Below are 17,090 nucleotides of genomic sequence, written 5' to 3'. Positions count from 1 at the left end.
CAAGGCTCCAGCCAAAGAGATCCCAAGTCACCAGCAGTAAGGTTCTTCAATAGCCAGTTTTCTGGAAATTTCTGACAGGTTGACATAAAGAATTTTGAAGGCCCTGAGGCTGAATTTCTCTGTCAGGGAATAACACCGCTTTTGTTACCTGTATTGTTATTTGCAATATTTGAACATTTTTTCATAGTATTTCAGAGCTGATGTGAAGCTTCCTTGGATTCAGATTTTTAATCCCTCTGAAAGTATCCTGGTGACAGGGAAGAACCCTTATTATGGAGTCTTGCCCTGTAGCATTGGAAAAAGGACACCAAAACTGTCAGCTTACCCGCTCAACACACCAAGAACCAGATTTAGAACGAAAAAGGATCCAAAGATGACCAGACTGACAAAATACACCCATGGTAACTCATAGCCCATAGCGTCCTGCATCTGGAAAGACGAAGGAAAGTTAGAAGACAGAGAGGGAAAGCAGAAATGATTAGGCAAAGGAACAGATGGAAAGGTTTGTAAATAGAGCCTGTGGTTGGTTTACACGTAATCATACCAAGTGTTTCTCTTTGTTCTTTCTGATGTGACCACTCCTTTGATTGTTTTTTTTCATCTATTTCCTCATTGACCTATTAATACAGCCTAAGATATAACAATGTGCCCTACTGGCACTTCCTTGGATGCTCAAAATTGTGGACTTACTTTTTGGAATTTACTTAAAACACCACAAAGAGTCCACCCCATGAATTCTAAACTTGGCTGCTCACATATATGACCCTCTGCTGCCAGGGAAAATACGTCTGGTTTTTGGTAGGCATTGTCACAATGTACTGTCAGATCACATTTACTTCCCACGTGCAGCACAGGTACCTCAGAGCAGGTGGGAACTGGGCAAATACTGATCTTTCTGTGTAAATCTTCACAGTTTACCACAGTGAGGACAGTAGCTTTGTTCCTTCAAGGAAGGTCTTTTCAAGGCCCACCATGTGGGTCTTGTGTTTAGATAAGACGATAATTGTGTTTAGATAAGATGATTCACTTATCTAAACACAATCCCTTCACAACAGAATACTAAGAGAATCTGAGAGTGTAAACTGAATGACATGGATTTCACACTACTTCAAGCATCTCTACATGAAGCAGGCAGAATTATCTTAGCACCAGAACCTGTATTATATGAGGTCCAGTTCTAGCCCATAATAAGATCTTGTACATATTCTAAAAGCATCTAGTATATAAACACTATTTCATCTTGAAGTCTCCTTCAAAGTTCAAAATTTTGGAAAGTTGCTGGATACCTTAATAGAAACTCACTTTCATAATGGTATCAAAAATACCAGAGTCCCTTCTTTACTCTTCATAAACAATTATCTTTGAATCCAGAAATAGCATCATTAAAGAAACAGATGGTGGTTAACATTTTCAGGAGCACTAAATTGATTTATGAACATAAACTGCAGAATTTAAAGTACCTAAAGGCATAAAGAAATCTACATTCCTTTGTTTTCCACTCTTTTGAAAATTTTGTCTTCTCTTTCCAGGAAAATGCTCTTTCCTTTGCAACCTAAACATTTGTTGAATCACAGGAGAAATATCCTTCCATACATGGACAATGAGACACACTTCAGGGGAGGTAATTTCACTCAAGATTCATAACAACTCAGGAAAGGAATTTCAGACCTTCAATAAGACAAGGCAGGACAGTAACACTAATATAATCAGTTCTTTGTGGACGGAAGCCCATTATCCATTTTTCTTCCAAAGTAGAGTCACTAAAGTTCTTGTCTGGCAATGGTGCACAGTCAGTGGACTGATCTAGAACTCCATCTCAGGGCTCCTTCAGCTGTGACTGAACTGAAGTAGACTCATTAACAAATAAGCTTAAAATCTGCCTCTGTGTAAACAGTTCATCAGCTCCTTCCTCACAGGATAAACACATTTGGTGGGCAGAAGAGTACCTGAGATGCTAACAATCCCTAAGCATAATAAACTTCTCCCCTTTTTATAGTTTTGCAGGATTTTTCAGTTAGTTTATAACTCATACTAATTACTCTTTATGCTTGCAAGCCACATTTCATCCCATGTGACCAAAAAGTAGCACCCCTGGTGTCTGCTGCACATCAGGGCTTTAATGAGAACAAAGCATCCTCAAGTATAAAGATGGAAGCAAAAACTCACCTGAGATCCCAGCTGGGAAACCAGGAAGGCAAAATGTAAATGCCCAAGTTGGAATTAAGTAAAGAAATGAGGTTTAACACCCTCTCTCTCCCCTACAAAGAACACCAATATCTATTTAAAGCAATCTGCACAAACAATGAGTATGGATGACATTGAAAAACTACCATAAGAATTTGCCACTGTGGGCACAATGATGAATTGACATCCCTCTAATTATGATAGATGGTGATAAAAAAGCCTGAGCTGCATGGTATTTATCTGTCATCAGTTTGGGATTTTTTGTCAGCTGGAAAAGTAGAACTTCTCAAAGCTGTGGTACAAGAGAATTGTAAAGAGCAAAAGCCAGGGAGCCAGGTACAGAGGTCATATTCATGTCAGGAGAAGGACAAAGAAATTTCCAGATGGCAAGAAGCTTCCACCATGTCCTGGTAAAGTATATAACTAGAATATAGTGTACTCTGTTATTCCCAATGCCTGCACAATTGCATAACAATTGCACCAGCTAGCATCAGCACAAATTAGTCCTGTAAAGCAGACCTGCATTCTGGTACAGCAGAACATTTGGGACTTCTCAGACTGAAAATTTCAGAGGTCAGCTTTTTATCTCCTTTTTATTGCACATTTATATACATAACAGAGAAGCTGAGGGGCAGAGACAGCAAGAGCTTCTCAAGCAGAGAGAAACTGCCAGTATTTGGCAGCCAGCTGAGTCTGTCTCTGTTGCTGGACTTCCCTAGGTTTGGTGCTCTCATGTCTTTTTTTCTTTAGTAGCAGGTGAGATTGTTCCTGTGGGACTGACCCACAGGTGACAGAAATGTATGTTATATGATCATAAGTGTTTGTTAAATTACGTTAAAACCTCCCTGCAATAAGGAAACAGTACACTGTGAAAAACAGCTGCAGGAGAAATGCAGAGAAATGGGTCGTTTGGTGAAAGCTGGGGGAAAAGAATAGGAGTAGACTTACTCAAAGCAGTAACAGCAAGGCCAGGAGTGTTGCCTTTTGCACCCTCCTGAGTGCAGAAAATTAAGTCTGCAAAATATATTTTGTACTGTTGCCTCCAGAGAACAGGAACTGACTGAGTTATAGGTTACCTCTCCAGGATGAGCAGCTCCTGGTACATAACTCAGTTTTGTGGTGCCTGAGTGCAACACTTCTCCCTGAGTGTTTACTACTAACCCTAGGAATCCCAACAGAAAAGGTAAATCATCTTCTAAATTCACAGTTCCAAACAAAGACTATAATATCAAACAGTTGAGGTCCAAATTATAAGTTTCAGTCCAGGTGATTGCAACCTGATGCCAACTTTAGCATGTGTGGAACAATAGTTACATCAGCTGGAAGCTCAGAATGAGTGGGAAGCTGCAGATTGTCATTTATGGAAATAATTCTGCTTTCTGAGTCAAAGTGCCCAACCTCTCACAGCTCACATCTCAACACTTACATGTCACTATTCTCAACAGTGAGGAAGCTGGCACATTTCAGAGCATTCATGCATCATCTCAGAGAGCTTGGAGATAAGGATTCCTTCTCATTATTATTTCCTACATACTCTGGCACTGTGGGGACATCATTTGGCTCATTATGCCTCAGCTTTCCAATCTGCAAAGTGGGAAACCACCCTGCCTCACTGGGTACTGTCAGAGAAACCACTCAGTTTCATGACAAAAAGAAGTCATATCTGAGGTCTGCTGGAAGAGCTCCATCTTTGCCAAGCACCCTTAACTGCTCTCATGCCTGAGCATTTCAGCAAAGGCTTTTCTCTCAATACAGGTAATCACCTAGAAATAGCACCAGGGTTTTTAATTCTGTATTCTGCTCATCTCAATTACTATCAGCAGTTTCAGTAGGGGCAAAGGAATTAAAGTCTTTCTTAATAGACCTTTGTGCCTCTGTCTTCTGGTTCTTGAGAAGACACAGGTGAGATCACATTGGCAAGGCCACAGGAGACATTCATGCATTAGTTGTTTGGTCATTTTTTTTCTTTCCCAGGGATAATAGTCTGGCACATTTGCAAGTGTCTCATTCCTTACACAGGCACCATAGTTCAAAGACAATATAATGTAACTATTACCACAGTGGTCGAGCATCACCAAGCACAGGCTTTCAGTCACTTAATGGGAGGGGTAGGCACAATTCACTAAATTCTGCTGACTTTACAAGTCACACACTCACACCCTGACACTTTGTGGTGAATGTCTTTCAAAAACAACAGAGGGTCACAGGAAAAGTTTAATCCATCAGAAAAGGGCAGCTGGAAATCAGTCAAAGGAAAGCAGCAAGCTGAATAAAAAATGAAATCTGCCTTGTTCAGTGCACAGTGCTGGAGAGCTGCAGCTTAATGGAAAGTAAGTTAGGGCACCTGAGCTACACTTCTGTTCCTCAAATAAATAGTTAATTGATTTCTAATGACTATAAAATGGTGTGATAACACTTTTTAAAATGCTAGTACTACAAGTATTCTATAATGAAGCGTAGTATTCTATAAGGAAGTGTATAACCTTTCACAGAGTAACATTCATTGAGAGGAGCAGCATATTTAATAAAATTAAAGGGCAGCAAGTTTGGAAATTTTGCATAGAAATGCTATTTTCTATAACCCATCTGTGGAATTTACTGCTTCAGAAAACAACCTAGCCAAAACTAATGGCTATGGCCAGTAGGAAGATCTCTAGCTGAAACCAAGTGTTTCTTGTGACAATCTAAAATTGGAGATTATGGGGAGCAGAAGACAGCAGAAATAATGACTTAACTGTCATTAAATCTGTCCTCCATCTTGAAGACTTTGTTTTGAAAACCATCTTTTTCAGGAACAGGGCTTAAGCACCTTCCTAACTTCTGGGATGTGTAGAAGTCATTTCCTCATCTCAGATCAAAGGCTACTGGCAGGTAGAGCTCAGGGGATGCATAAAGGGCCATGCAGGTATTGATGAGGGATTGGGATATTTATCATTGATCAAAGAGGTTTTTCTTTAAACAAATTTTCCTTTTCCACCTCCTCTTTCCTTCTCTTCCCATGAATATTTGGGTGAATGCATTTCATTCACACATAACCTCATGGAATGAAAACTTTAAACTCTACTTTTTTGCCCTTTTTTTTTTTAATAGGATAATGTGCAGTGTTGCACTGTGACAGAAAAATGTTCTCTGCCATACTTTTCAGTCAGAACTTGGGACCAACTCCAATCATAATAAATAAATAAACATAATAAATATATAATATATACAATTGTTACAATTATACAATAATAATTATATAGAATTATACTATAATAATTAAATATAGTATGTTATCATATCATATATTTATAAAATAAACAATAGTGCTTTAGTCTTCACACCTATAGCTAGGTTGACAATATTAAAGAAAAAAATATCCATATCATAGACAGGAGGCAAACCCTACATCTCAGACCAGGGTTATGTGACCTGGGAAGTAGAGTAATCCTACTCTCATACTATTTTCTTTGGCTTCCATTGTATTTTCACATTGACTTCGTGATCATTAAATCTTTTCTTTGTTTCTGAAACTTCACTACTTTTGAAATTTGCACTCATACAGTCAGGGAACAAAAAAGATGTCATAAATCCAGGTGATCCTTCAGAAATAATTAAGGTGGGATGAATTTCCTACAAAGTGTCTGCATACATCTGTCCAGTGAAGAAGCCAAACTTTGAAAGATCTACCTTTCCTCATGCTACACACATTGCATCAGCAGCAACAGATGAAGAAGAAAATATTCATCCCAAATGAGAAAAATTATATTGCTGGCAGCTCCTAACAACATCTAACTAACAACAGTAACTGGTGACAGCAGGATTTTTGAGGCTGCTCTGCAAAGAAAAAAATATTTTACTCAACAAAACAATATCTTCTGTTTAACTTCTCAACTGCAGAGCAGATTTGGGCTTAAAACCCTTGGTTCTGCAGTACTTTGAGTCTTTATCTTGAAAGTTCTTGGGAGTTATCAGAGGACATGTGATGAGAAGGTTTGATTCCTGTCTTTCTCTCAACTTCTGCTTACAGATCTGAGACATCTGGGAATTGTCTCATTTGGTCTTAACTTGTATTGGGTAATAGGATTGGGACTATTGAGACTGTGACACAAATAAATCAACCCCTAAATATGCAGAAATTTAGTGTTGTTAGCTCTGGTAATGAATCCTGTACATTATGTCTTTATCTGATTTCTAAACTGTACACTTCTTATGTTATAATGGGGCTTTTTTATGTAATACTTGTGATAATTATATTAACTATGCAATTTTTAATGTATTGTAAACCTTGCTGCTTTTAACAAGGAAATTGCTTATTATTATTCTCAATTTCTAATTTTACAAATCTGTAAATGCTTAAAAGAAGCCCCAGAAATATGTCAATGAGGTGATACAGAATTAAAGATTGAGTAACAAGAGACACAGTACTAAAACTGACTTTCTCTGTATGATAGGCTCAGTAAGCCAACTTTTTCCAACCTGTGGGGCAAGCAATGAGATTGTTTCTTTAGTACTGAAATCCTGCATCCCCTGAATCTGCTGGTTTGTTTGGAGCCTGAATGGTGTGAGATTGCTGTGTATCATGTCAATAAAGATATGAAAAAGTCATACTTTTACTTGATAAGTTCCTGGTTGCTCTCCACATACACTTTAAGTAAGTTATAGATACAACATACATTCATTTGACTTCACCATTCAGGAAAGGAGCAAGGAAGGATCATATTTCCTATTACCCAGCACATATCCTAAAAAGTGGGTTTAGTGCATTATTACATAAGCATGCAGATTCCACCTTGCAGATCCTCCATTATGTAAAATCTAATTAATTGTCTTTGCTTGGTTGGTTTTTAATCCAGCAATCATGTGTGTGCATAATTCAAGGCACATAAATGAATAATTCCAGTGAGGCCAATGGTCAATATTATTGTTACCAGTAGAAATGAGCTGATATGCACAAGTGCTTTGCTTGAATAGGCTGGGGCACAGAACTGGGAGGAATGTATGATTAGGAGTTAATCTTCAGAAATTCCTCAGGAAAAAAATGGAAGCTTAATGTACATAGTGACTAAAAAATGACAAAAAACATATAAGCATTTCCATCTATAAATTTGAGTGCATCATGAAAAGTATTATCATCTTGTTGACCTGGAATAGTCTTTCAGATGTTCTGAGTCTTTAGGACAGGTGAAAAGGAGTGGGAAATTAAGGTCTCAGAGCTGACTCAAGAGAGAGAGATGGGGTACAAAAATGACAAAAAATCCTAATTTGTAATAAGCAAAAATGTAAAAACTAAAATAAACTAGACTTACTTTTAATGACTTAGGAACAATGGCTTAAAACACAGGCAAAGGACTCCAGATGTCTTTGCTCTTAGTCTGGGTAGAATTTCTTGCTAAGCATCAACACCCTAATAATCTTAGAGGGACTCTAAGCCACAGTGACTCCTGAAGACTATTCCTAAATTCACATTTGTAGCTGGTGCTGTCAGATGGATGCAAAGGAGACACCAGAGAGTTCAACCCAGCTTCAGTTTGAACAGATGACAGTCAAAGGAACAAGCAGCACTTGATCAGCTGGTCCCATTTTTACAACCACATTTCTTTTGTTTTGAAGTACTGAAGGAAAAAGGAAATTTTAAGCTCAGTTGTATTCTCCAAGCTCTTAAGGCTCTACTTACTGTGTTACCTCAACCATGGAATTTTACAAACTCTGTCTGTGCATTCTCTAGGTATATAGAAATACCTATAACTTTTTTCAATGCCTTCATGGGAAAGGCAAGACAGAGCTGGGTGAAGACAAGGGCACAGGATCATGAACCAGGGCAGAGAATGCTCCAGACAGGTTATGCTGCTATAGAGCCACTGTAGGATAAAAATGAATAATTTAGGCAAGATTCATCACATGTTGGAGAAATAGGAGGACAGTAGGAAAAATAAGAGGACTCCAATGTTTAGCTTGGTTCCCCAATCGTTCTGTATACTCCATAGAGAAGGAAAGAGCAAATTAAAATTTACTCTGAGGCAGAAACATTGGCAATTTGTACAGAATTCTCTGCAGGAGCTAAATGAAGCCATTAACTGAGAAAGGACTGCCTTGATGAGGACAACAGAAACATCAAGATTAATTTGCAACAGAGAACCCTTGAGAAAGAATCAAAGAAACTGCAGCAATGGAAGATGAGTCCAGAAGAGAGAAGGGGAAGGTGGCAGATAGATCTGAGAATGGGGAGTTTGCAGAGATTCTTTCTTCACCTCTCCTAACAAAGATTGAAGGTCTTCAGAGATGTTAAATCTGCTATAAATGTCCTCACCCAAGCACACCTGCTCTGATCCAGGTGAAGCATAACTTGTAGTTTATTAATTAAGAGCTTTTGGTATAGCTATATTTCATTGCTACGCTGCCTGAGCTCCCTGACAAGAGGGTGCAGAAGTGACCAGTCTTCCCCACACAGCCCTGCATAGAAGACAAATGGAAGCAGTGCTGGGGCTCAATCTCCAGAGCTGTGAGAGAACACATTCCTGCATGAGATACACCTTGACTGGCTTGAGCTTCCTGGGGACACTGTGCAGAGGCAGGAGTCCCACAGAAGGGTCCTACCTGCTGTTACCTGGAGCAAGGTGGGAGCTGAGATCAGCTCTGCCTCAGAACCAGCTCACTGCTTGATGGCAAAGTGAAAACATGTCAAATAGCTCACATGAGCTTCTCTAAAGTTATACAGGAATGCCATTTTGCTGTTACATGGAGCAAACCATGTTTGCTTTGGTTGCATGCAGTTTGAGGGAAGTGAATTGCTACCAGTAGAATTTGCCACACTTATCTTTTATAGCAGCACATTTTCATCACTCATTAAATACAGGCCCCTTTTCAAGGATATCCACATTTTATCAGCTGGGAAAGACTGTATAAAGTCAGAGAAATATAGAAAAAGACCAAACTTTCATCTATCTAGTCCCAGATGACTGATACTGACTGTATGTTGTCACCGAGTCCTTCCACTGTGTTTTTTAGCTCTCAGTATATAAGCACTGAACTCCACAACATTATTTTACTCGTTAGTAAACTTCCACATTCATATTTCATCTGTTTTCAGCTTGGGTGCACATTGTTTTTCACAGTCTGATGTTCTTTACCAGACCCAGCCATTATAAAAAAAACCAAGGTCTCTGTCTGAGGGTAAGGAAGAGAATTACAGCTTGCATTCAAATACCAGCAGGTCAAAATGTCTGTGGCACACAATGCTTCAGCTGACTTGTTTTCCACTGCAAGTTATTTCTGTTGAAAATGCTTCCTGATCCCATACTTCTCCAGCACAGCAGTTTGTGCTTGCTGGAGAGGTGGGGAATCACAGAACCATTAAAGATGGAAAAGACCTCTGAAGATCAAGTCCAAGCACCAACCTAGAACCAACATCCTGTTCAGCACTAGAGGGGAAATGCAGAATGTGTTTAGCAGTGTCCTAGTTAAATCTGTAGTTTCAAATGCCCTTCACCCGAGTTTACTGCACAACTTCAACAGATGGCAAAGGCCATTTAACGTCACACTTTTCAAAACGGAGGGGAAAAAAAAAGCCATTAGGCTCTCCCTTCACTTAAAAAATCCAAGCAGTGTTACTGGCCTTTGTTTTCACAAAGTGGCAACTTTTATTAGCAACTAGTAGTGGTCCAAAGGGACATGCATCATCATGGCAAATCAACTATCTGAAGAGTAGATTTGCTGATGAAACCTCAGCATATTAAATTTTGTTAGTACAACTACCTCTGGAAATTCCTCTAGTCAGCTAGGGGAGGGGAAACAAAAATAATCAGGAAGCTACCATTTATACATCCTCCCATCCCACCTGTAATTTTGTGCTTTCTTGAGGGACTTCTCTGTTTTTATGTGAAAACTGGAGGATGCTACATATCTCTAGAGCATGTTTGGCAATTCAGGGACTCTGAACTCCCACTAAAAACATCAGTTACACAGCAAGAAATCCTTACATCAAAGAAAAATTCTAAGCTCCAATAAAACTCTTGCTTTGCCACCTCACTCACTTTCTCCAGGCTTAATATGTAAAAGAGAGAAAAAAAATTGAATGTATCTCAATTCAGTTTAACATGGAACATGTTAACCAAAAGTGAAATATTGAAATTCAATTACTGCAAAGTGATAAAGCAACTCACATTCTAGAGCATGCTGAAACAGCTGCACTTTGAAGATGCAAAAAATTCCCCTGAAACTGTTCCCTCAGAAGTGGGTTGGTTTTTCTCAGTGGTGGCTCAGGTCACTCTGTCTGCTCTGAAGCTGTCTGGGTCACACAGACCAGTGGGGAAAGAACAGGCCAGACACAGAGCCAGGCTGGGCTCTTGAAGATGTGAGGCCCAGACTGAGCAGCTCTTCACGACTTCCCACAAACACATCCTGCAGTCTGCTATGCCAAGCCCTTGCTCGTGATCCATCCTGCTTGTTGATACAGATGACTGACAGATCATTTTCCCCACCTTTCCTGTACTCAGCAGCTGACATCAATAATGATATCACTTTGGCCTGCTTAATACTCTGCTCTTTGTGGGTCCTGAAGAGTGGATCTGCTTAGAAGAGGCTCCTGCCTTTGAGCCACCTGCAGTATTCTGCAAAGCAGAGGGGCCAAGAAGGGCCGTGAAGGCTCTCCTTTCTCTCATCTGACTGATTACATGGGTGCTTGTTGAATGAATTTGCAATTTGCAGAAATGCCATGGAGTGACCTCCAAAAATTGTTTGGACTCGTGTGACTTAATCAGGATTTTAATTCAGAGCTTCAGAGATAAAAGTCACAGAGATTTATGTGAGTTGCCTTATTCCCACATAAGTGTGTACAACTTTTTTTTTTTCCATTTAAAAGGAAAAGGTTGGGCTTTGAAAAAGTCATTCAAGAGCCCAAAGGCTATTTAGCCACAGTTCTTTCATTACAGCCACTGCAGCAGTTCCATCTCTTACTGCTACTCAGTTATGTAAAAACCTTTTTGCCCTTTAAAGTCTTTGGAAATTCACTCCAAAACAATAAAGTGCTCAATTCAAGCATAAAAATATCCCCTATGGTGGTGCACTTACAAATATAAAAATTTCACTTCATCTTAGAATTCTGGGCTATCCCTTCCTATTCTCTGTTTATTTTGTGTTTACATTTGCATGGCTGATTATCCAGAAAGGATTTTCTGCCTGTATAACTATTGCTGTTTTATAAATGCTTCTATTTATCTCAGTGCAGACTGATAGCAATTTCTTCCACAGCTACATCAGAACAGTACTGATTGCTGCATGCACAGGAATATAAAAGCACACACTATTCATTGATTTCCATAGTCAATTAAGTCCTTAAAAATAAAGATTATGAAAAACAGCACTGTAAGATATAGATAATCACTACCTTCTTTAAAAAGTGAAGACAAGACTGTCAATTTTTTTTTTGCACTTGATCAGTTTATCCCAAGTTCTTCCATATTCAGTTCACAATCTAGGAATCCTAGGAAAATTCTGCATTTTAGATAATTAATCCAGTTTCCAGTTGTGAAATCACATCCAAAATGATCAGATAAAATGTACAATATCTATAACTCCTAGCACAGAGATAATAAACCTTTGTCTCATAGGCACTCAGGGATACTGTAAAAGCTCTAGAGGGTTGCTGGAGAAATTATTATCAAAGAGGCTGAATGAGCTCCAGCTGCATTACTGACACAAAACAACCCCTTCTCCTTTTCTTGTGAGTCTTTTAAGCAACACCACATAGGCAAGATCAACACAACATCCTGACTGATTCCTTCTGGATGTACTTTAAAAGTCAATAGAGTCCATGCTTTGTGGTGAATATTCATAGAATAGTTTGGGTTCGAAAGGACCCTTAAAGGCCATCTAGTCCAACCCCCTGCAATGAAAAGAGACAAATTCCAGGAGATCAGGCTGCTCACAGCCCTGTCCAACCTGACATTTAATGTTCCCAGGGATGGGGAATCCATCACCTCTCTGGGCGACCTGTGCCAGAGTTTCCCCACTCTCACTGTAAACATTTTCTTCCTAATGTCTGATCTAAATCTGTCCACCTCCCATTTTAATTCATCAGCCCCTGTCCCATCACTACATTCCCTTGTAAGAGAACCTCTCCAGCTCCCTTGTAGGTCCCCTCTAGGTACTGGGAGGTCTCCCTGGAGCTCTCCTTCTGTTCTCCAGACTGAACAACCTCAGCTCTCTTAGCCTTCCACAGAATCACAGAATTTCCTCACAGGAGAGCTCCCCCAGCCCTCTGATCATCTTCCTGGCCCTCCTCTGCACTCACCTGAGGGTTGGATGCAGCACTCAGGTGAGGTCTCACCAGAGCTGCGCAGAGGGGCAGAATCCCCTCCCTCCCCTGCTGCCCACAGTGCCTTGGATGCAGCCCAGGACATGGCTGTGGGCACATTGCTGGGTTATGTCCAGCCTCTCATCCACCAAAACCCATGAGTCCTTCCCAGCAGGAAGACTGATACCTGTGATTGACTTCTGAACCCTTCATTTTACACTTCTGGTCTCTACATTTTGGCAGATGTGTGCAATATTGTTTTAGGTCTCCTGTTTGGGTGGAGTTCAGAGGATTGGAGTTACAAGGAGACAGTTCTAGAGTGGGCCATGGGTGCAGATGAACTACACCTTTATGACCACTCATCATACTGAGCCCTCAAATCCTGCCCAGGCAGAAATCCCTCTGAAACCAATGAATAAAGCCAATATTAATGGACTAATTCTCTTTGCAGGCAGGAAGGACTTGATATTCACAGTAACACTGTTGAAGATTTAATTGTATTGCCCTTTGTCTTAAAAGCAAGATGTTAAAACATGTTAAACTCAAAATAAACAATAATTTAATAAATGGTTCTATACCCATGACTTTTGTCCTGACCTTGGGCCTATTTCCTTGTCTTTTTCTTTCCCCGGATCTAGGTAATGAACCAGTCTGTTATTTGTGAATCTGTCTAGTAGATAGGGATCAACAGGTAACAAATCTGATGATGTATTTTTCAGAAGGCATCAGTCATAATTTCTTGATAAAACTCTGGTGGTAGGGCTCAAGAAGTGCACCCTCAAACAGAGGCACTCAAAATCCTAAATTGTGTAGAAATGTCCCAGTAGTTTAGCTCTTAATTTTATAGCTCTGGGACAAAAGTTTAAAGATTAAAGACAAGAACAGTCTTCGTGGTGATTAGACAGCAGCAATTAGGATACAGTCTAAAGAAGAATAAAAGAAAGAAAAGTGAAAGGGCAACAGAAAGACAGGGCTATTAAAAAGGTCCTTCCTACACAGGAGCACTGGGCAGAGGGTCTCTATTAACACCTCCCATAACCAACCCAAAAAAGCTTATTTTTAAAAGAGAGTTTCTTTTTATATAGAGGAAGAGGGATGAGAAGTCCAAAGTTGAGTTCTGAAGGGCTCATAAAGACTTCATTTCACACAACAAATGTACTGAACAAATGTTCAGCAGCAGGTTTTTGTGGCAGGTGCCAAGGAGTAAGTCACTGCTGTTACTCACTTTCAAGTCAGTGGTACAGCAACCATTACAGTTGCATGCACAGTTGTTAACAAGGAAAAGGAAAACAGATTGAGGTCAGCATTTATGCAAATTAAATGTGTAAACTGCTTTTTCAATGCATTGATGCTGTGGCCCTTCAGTGCTCTGAACTATGGCTCCTCTCCCCTTACCCACCACTGTTTCAGCAGATGGAGATGAAATAACCTCTGCAATCACAGTGATGGGCTGCTCACAGTTGCATGCTTATTCTTTGTAAATTTTTCACATTCATGCAAACCCCTGCCAAAAAGATGATTAAAAAAACCTCAACCCCACAACAATAAAAGCCCAGCATTTTCTTGGAGGGGCGGAGGTGGATGGGGAATAAACACCATGGAAACATGTAGACAGATATATTCTTAGAATCAGATCATTCTCTTTTGTGGAAAGCCTTACTAATTCAAGCTTAAGTGCTGCAAGAATAAAGGGTTAGAAGGAAAAACACAGCTGGCGAAAATTGGGGGTTGCAGCTCTGCGTTTAATGTCTTCCACTTTGTGGCAATATCTCTGAATTTCTCACGTCTTCCTCATTGGCTGCAACAGGCTGGAGGAGGGGGGTGAGAAAAGCTCACAGAATCTGACAATGCTGTCAGCAAAGTAAATTACATCTGTTGTTCAATTTGTTCCATTCTGATTTCATGATGGGAACTATAAGAGTGACTGTAAGCCCCTGTTTCAAGCTGATTTAGCGACTCTTGAAAGTATGACCTCAAAGACTGAGAGGTGGAGGGAAGTTCCAGGACAGCCTGTATGTATATCTGTATGTGCTTCTCTCTGCTGTCCCTGGGGATGTGGTGCTCCTGAAGGTTTACACTGATTCAGTCCCACTGAGTTGTGTCTCTCACTGCACTGTGGTGGCTCTTCTGCACTGTTTTAGACTATTAACTCATTTTTTTGCCTAGGGGCTGGGAAAGACTAAGAAGGATTTTTTAAATCTGAGGGAGTCAACTTATTATGTGCCAGTTTGGACATCTCTTCCAGGGACAGGTTAGTGGCCTGGATGTCATCCAGGCTTGGCCTTAGTCCATCTTTAATAATACCACGCTCTTAAGTTTACACTTAGAGCCTTGAGGTAAATTGTTCCTGGAGGCACTGCATGTTATTTTCAGAGACTCCACCAAGTATTCTGAAGTGTTGTCCAAATGACATGGGTCAGAGCCAAGACTCCAAAACTGATGGCAGGCTCGGGGTTGCTCATTATTAATAATCTTCAAGCAGACCAAGCAGAATTACTCAATCCTAGAATTCAAGCTGTAAGGGGCAAGCAGAACAACTCAGGACCAGGTTCTCCACTACCCAGCAATGTGAACAGCCGAATACAACAACATATGGTTGTGTTTTGCAATTTTTCTGTGCTTTGGTTTCATTTCTATGTACAATTGCTTAGATGCAGGGCAGTGGAGAGACCAGGCATGTAAAACCGAGGCTGCAGTGGATAGATTTGCATGCAGTGTCACAGGTCTCCAGCTGCAGAGAGCACATTTCACACAAAGATGAAAACCTTTCTAGAGACAGGGCACTGGCCAAATTGTATTTAACTCAGAAACAAAGCTTCCCCTGCAGGAGAGTAACAAACTGATTAAAAATAATTAAAAAGAAGATCTACTAGAGAAGGTTGAAATCTGAATCTCCTCAGATTAGAAAAAGATTAAGGGAAGACAAACAATGCCTACAAATATTTAAACACTATGTTATGAACTGCACAGAGATTATTTTCCTCCTTAGTCAACAAGACAATTCAAAATAATGGACTGCAGCAGAGACTGATTACAAAATACCAAATGATTCAATTTGCAACATCTGGATTTTCATCTGCTGCTGGAAGTTTCCAAGATGGATAGGTCTTCAGAAATGGGCCTTGGTGCCTGCACCAAGTGAGCTGCTAACGCTGGCTGATCATACACTAAGGAGAGTTTTGAGAATAATAACCTCAAATCCTTCTAGAGTGCATAGGAAAAGTTATAATGGGACCTATCATAAGAGGTGCCTGTTTGCTCAGTGGCTCTGTGGACTGACTGCCCATGAGACCAAGGTGCCTGCATGGGACAAAATAAACTTGTTAGGCTGAGGCAGTACAGGAGATGTGTTTCTACAAACACTTAACACTCCCTTCCACAAAGATCAATTCTTCAGTGAAAAGCCAGCAAGGCTGGTTTGCACAGATTTTATATCCTGTCCAATACAGTTATTTCACATTAAAAATTTGGCTCTTTTAAAGTAATTATCCTACCTTCCATGATAGCAGCATCAACCTGTTTTCCCTAACATTTTTCTTTCCCATTTCAAAAGAAACCAATCTATTCACAAGTCTTATCTGCTGAGAGAGAGAGAGGAGATTGGAAAGTGTATTGATCTTAGTGAGGTCAAGTCCTTCTAGGGAATAAAAGTTTATTGCTCTCCTGTCTCTGATTATCTTTTTGTGAGGATGTGGATCACAGGCTGGGAAATAGTACTCCATGAGAGAGGAGACAGGCTTCCCTGCACAGATGGAAAGGCTGCAGTGGGAAGCATGAAGAAGGAAGCAGGAAGCTGAAGTTAAAATTTGAAGAGCAATTAAGTGAATTAGGAATCTAGGGCTTGTGGAAGGTCACACAGCTTTCTAACTCTCAAACATGCAGCTTTAACCTTGCAAACTGTGGCACAGGACAGACATTGCTTTCATGAGATCACTACTATATTTTTCAGGGCAACATGCTGAAATGTGCTAAGCTCCCTCCATTCCCACTGACAGGAATGCAGAGATCTAGGAATCTGTCAAAAGTTGGGCTGTTCTTGGTTTGGTTTTTTTTTTTTTTGAAAATAAGATATAATTGAGAAGCACTTATAGAAAAGTTCAAAGCAAGGGAATTGCTCCATTGGCTCAACACTTCCAGCCAAGTAATTCAGTCCAAAGCTTTATCTGTTGTTCTGCTGAGTTTTAGGTCAGGCAAACATTTTCAGGTTTAATAAGGGAACAAAGAAAACTCTCTGCATCTGCATATATATCCTTGGAAGACTAATCTCAACAGATACCAAGGCCCTGATTAGGCATCTGTAAGTCCTCACATTGTACTTTGACTGCATGTGAGAAATCTCAACAGCGCGATCAAGATTTTGCAAAATACGAAGTGACATCCTGACCTTTAGAAATTAATGAGAATTTTGCCATTGACCCCAGCAGGACCCCAGATTCAAAACATGTTATCTAGCCTGAATTGCAGAGGAGCTAAGAATTTGACAGTCTGCTTGAGCTTTGAATTTTCAACTCTTTTAAATATTAGCTCATTAGCTTACATTGTTGAGTATAATGAATGACCTCTGAAAATCATCACCTAAAATTTTTGTCTGCAAAACTGTCCAATTTGCAGCCAAAATTTTCTTACACTCTTT

General features: G+C 39.9%; 1 protein-coding gene across 1 annotated transcript in view; it reads right to left on the bottom strand.

Moving 5' to 3' along the window:
* Positions 1-17,090, bottom strand: part of LOC102031898 (voltage-dependent L-type calcium channel subunit alpha-1C-like) — a 389,144-nt gene that overhangs the window by 146,881 nt on the left and 225,173 nt on the right.

The sequence above is a fragment of the Geospiza fortis genome, unplaced genomic scaffold (assembly GCF_000277835.1).
Source record: "Geospiza fortis unplaced genomic scaffold, GeoFor_1.0 scaffold13, whole genome shotgun sequence".
NCBI classification, from domain to species: domain Eukaryota; kingdom Metazoa; phylum Chordata; class Aves; order Passeriformes; family Thraupidae; genus Geospiza; species Geospiza fortis.
This window is presented reverse-complemented; position numbering and strand designations above follow the sequence as displayed.